General features: G+C 55.3%; 1 pseudogene; it reads right to left on the bottom strand.

Annotated features, from left to right (window-relative positions):
* Positions 1–239: 239 nt before the first annotated feature.
* On the bottom strand, positions 240–551 carry LOC105472395 (protein S100-A10 pseudogene; annotated as a pseudogene).
* Between the last annotated feature and the right edge of the window lie 3,737 nt (positions 552–4,288).

Here is a 4,288-nt window from a genome sequence, read left to right as displayed (position 1 = left end):
AAATAATTTTAAAAGTATATATATATTTTTTCCCAAACTAAAAAGGATGTGTCTATTGAGGCCAAGAGGATGCAAACAATCTAAAGATCAAAAGCCTATTATTTAATTAACTTCCTCTCTTTGCTTGTTAGATGAGATTTGGATTTGATGTGTCTGTTTTCTTGGCCCTGTCTGCTCACGAAAGCCTTCTGCGGGGGAAGCTGCGGGCAGGTTCCTATAGCGACTCTTTGGGAGAACTCTCACGGGGCCGAGTAATTGCTTAGTTCTGCCTGCTTCGTCCCCTTCTGCTTCATAGGTACTACAAAATAGTTGTTGTCCACAGTGGTGAGCCCCGCAGGGAGTGAAAACAAGTTCTGGAAGTTCAGTGTGCTGTCTTGGCGCTGGTCCGCGTCCTTCATTGTTATGTCCGCAGCCAGAGGGGCTTTTTGGTTCTCCAAAGATCCAGGGAACTCCTTTCCCATGAGTACTTTCAGGCCCTCCTTCATTAAGTAGCCTTTATCCCCAGCAAATCTGTGAAACGTAAACAACACGGTTTCCATGGTGTGTTCCATTGGGCCGGGGTTGCTCGTGAGATCTGTTGAAACCTTGGCCGGAGGTGCGTTGTGGGCGCTTGGCAAGCTGGGCCTCAGGGCCCCTCGGGAAGGCGCAGTATTAAGAACTTGTTTTGCAAAGGAGCCCTGGGTCAGGCACTGGGTCTGAGGCTGGCCTTGCGAGGGCCCCTTTCCTTCTTGGGACAGGCCACCACACCACGTGGCAGATGCAGCTCACGGCAAGATGCAAGGGGCAGGACGCAGGAGAGACGCTCAGTCCAAAGTGGAGTGGTGTTTGGGGGCTCTGGGCTGGGAGATTTACATGGGGGTCTTAACTTCTTGGAGTCATGAACCCCTCTGAGAACAAGGCAAGAGCTAAGTCCCCTACCTGAGAGCAATGTAGGCAGCTGGACGCGCTATTTCACTCCCAGCCTCGGGGATTTCATGGGCCTCCTGAGGCCGGCCCATGGGGTCCAGGGAAAGAGCCTCGGCCTTATAGGGTCTCTTACAACCTTGACTAGCTGCCTCCCACAACCCTGCTGGGATCCGTACCTTACAAAGGAGGAAATAGATGCCATGTAGAACTTGCCTGGAGTCACACAGCTACAAGCGTGACGCCTGAATTTGAAGGCAGGTGTGTCTGACTGTCCTGTTCCCTTAGCATTCAGCACGGGGCCTCTTCAGCCATCCCAAGGCATCCCCAGCAACACAGAAGGCACCTCAGGAAGGGGTCAGGGGAGGGTTCAGGGAGGAGGGGATGTCTGGGCTCAGCAGGTGGCATGGCTGTGGGAGCCTCAGGGCTGAGGAGAACCCAAGGCAGGGAACGAGGCAGGGCCTTGCTCAGGACGTGGCAGAGACAGGGGTGAGCTCAGGCCTGGTTGCAGCCGACGCTCGAGCTGTCGGGCAGCCCTGAGAGGCCGGAGTGGAGTGGTGGACCCAGGAGTGAGGAGACGCCTCGTCCAGCAGCCCACGGTCTGTTTCCTTCTACCCCTGGATCAGGAGAGAGCGGCAGGCCTGATGTCAGCCGGGCTTCCCTCTGCCCGGCACTGTCATCACTCAGCCTTTGCTTTTCTTGGCCTCACAAGCAAGGCTGGGGACAGGAACGAATATGACTGGGTCTCTAACATCACCGTAGGGAGTCAGAGGCATTTCCCCCTAATCTGAGGCCTCCCCGTCTGAGGCCCTGTGTATTCGTTTCTAGAGCTGCTGTAACTAAGTACCACACACTAGGCAGCTGCAAACAACAGAAGTGGATTGTCTCACAGTTCTGGAGGCCAGGAGTCTGGAATTCAGGTGTGGACAGGCCTGCTCCCTCCGAGCCTGGAGGGGAAGACGTGGTGCCTCTTTCTGGCTGCCGGTGGTTGCCAGTCCTCCTGGCAGGCCCAGGCTTGCGGCTGCTTCCCCGCAGTCTCCGCCTCTTCTTTCTTTCCCACAGAGCAGGAGTGTATGTCTGTCTCTCTGTGTCTCTTCTCTTCTTTCATAAGGACACCAGTCCTATTGGATTAAGAGCCCACCCTACATTCCAGTATGACCTCACCTTTGCTAATTACATCTGCAACAATTCTATTTTCAAATATGTCACATTCGGAGATACTAGGGGTTAGGTCTTGAGCATATCTTGTGAGAGGAACACGGTCTTACCCGTAACACCCTGCGGGGTAATTTACCTTTCCCTAAGGAGCCCCCACCCTGAACACCCTTGGACTGTGGCGTCCCCACCCTCACACCGGCCTCCAGCAACGGCCGACCTGGCAGAGCCAGGAGTTTGGGGGCTTTCACAGCCCGTGCCTGGGTGACCAAATCCAGCTCCTGCCACCAGAACCTTCCTTCCAAGGCGGCTCGTGAGTGGTGCCGTGCTGGGAACACACAGCACGCAGCTTAGGGCACCAGCTGCTGCCACCAGCCCCCGGTTAATCTCCTCCAGCCTCAGCAAGAATGTGGCGGTGACAGGGGCTCTCAGGAAGGCAGGGAAGGAGGGGAGGCCTGGTGCTTTTCTTTCAAGTGGAGAATTCTCCCCACGGATCTGCTCTAAGGAGTTAGTAGGGAGGGAGGGAACGTGGTTTCCAGCCTGGCATTCCTGACCAACAGTCCCTGGCCGGCCACTGGGCCCTGGGGGAGGTGGCTGTGAGGCTAGGGTCGGGGAGGGGTGCAAAGCCCACTCAGCTCTGGGCCAGGTTTCCAGCAGGAGGACCTAAGACAGCCCAAGCCCACCTCAGAGTCAGGTTGGCTTGGTCGTTCATTCCCTCCTTTGCTCCACCAACATTCACCCAGTACTTATTACATAGCAGGGACATGCGGACCGGGAGACCAGAGTAAAACAACAGGAGAGATGCTGAGGTCAGCTATGCTCAGAGGAGAGGGCTTGGGGGAGGGCCCTGGATCTGGCTTGGAGAGGCAGGGAGCATTCTCCAGGGGGAACGTGTTTCAAGTAGAGTGCATGCAAGTCAAAGGAACAGAGACCTGGAGATCCTGGGGCTCTCTGAGGGTGCCAGTCACCCCTCAGGACTGGGATGAGCCCCGATGCCAGGAAGGGCAGGTGCCAAGGACACAGGCAGGAGTCAGATGACATGGAGTCTGTACCAGGGAGCTTGGGTTTAATCTTCTGAGCCATGGGACGGCACTGATGGGTTTTAAGCAGTGTAAAGACTTGATCCAATTTGTGAATTGGATCATCCTGGCTGCAGTGGGCAAGCTGCTGGGGTTCCGGGAATTGTTTGGAAGTCATTGGTCCAATGCATGGCAGTGGTGTGACCACCTGGGAGGATGACCCCACAGAGCAGAGGAGTGGCCCAGAACGCACCTTTGGGAATGTTGGCATGGGGAGGGAAGACCGGGGAAGAGGAGCTGGCCAGAGAGAGTGTATAAGTGGCCAGAAGAGATAGAACGTGGCCTTCAGAAGGCAGATAGAGAGCAGTTAGGGAAGATGGGATTGTTAGTAGCATCAGATGCAGCCAAGACGTCAAGCGATGCAAGAACTGAATATATCATTGGGTTTGGTGATTGGGAGGTGGCCTCCGTGAGCGCAGCATGAGGGAGTTTGAAGCCAGCAGGCTTGCCACAAGCTGGCAGGCAGCTGGAAACTCGTTCCTTGTGCACAGCAGTTATGAAGGCTGGGGAGCGGCCTTTTTAGAGGAGGAGGAGGAGGAGGAGAAGGAGGAGGAGGAGAAGGGGGGGAGGAGGAGGAGGAGGAGGAGGAGGGAGAGCTGCTGGTGATCAAGTTCCCAAGGGCATTGCTGGCTGAGCAGGAACTTCAGCTTGCAGCTGCTTTGGGACCGTTCACCCTGGACAGAAGCCTGAGTGAATTGTTACCCCCAGGGTCTAAGGTGCTGCATTGCAGCAGCAAAGAGCCCCCATTATAACAGCGCTTGACTGATGGCCTACTACACGCCAGGCACTGAACCAGGGCTTTGCGCACACGATTTCATCGAGTCCTGCACAGAGGTATTATTGCCCATGTGCTGATGTTCAGAGAGAGGTAAGTGACTTAAGCAAGAAGCTCTGCTAGTCAGTAGCAGAGAAGGGATGTGAAGCCAGGACGACCTGAACCCAAGGCTATTGCAGCTTCATCCTGCTGTTGTCCTAACTCCTGGGAGATGTGGCTGAGAAGTTCTCTTTGGTCCTCGGTTGTTGGGTGGTGAGCGGTTGACAGGTGGCTATGCTTATCCAATCTGGGCCAGGAACTGGACTTCAGGTGGCTGGATCATTCAAGGAGAGAGTGGCAGTGGCTGGGGTTGGCATGAGTCAAGGTAACAGATAGC

Source organism: Macaca nemestrina, chromosome 17 (genome assembly GCF_043159975.1).
Source record: "Macaca nemestrina isolate mMacNem1 chromosome 17, mMacNem.hap1, whole genome shotgun sequence".
Lineage (NCBI taxonomy): Eukaryota > Metazoa > Chordata > Mammalia > Primates > Cercopithecidae > Macaca > Macaca nemestrina.
This window is presented reverse-complemented; position numbering and strand designations above follow the sequence as displayed.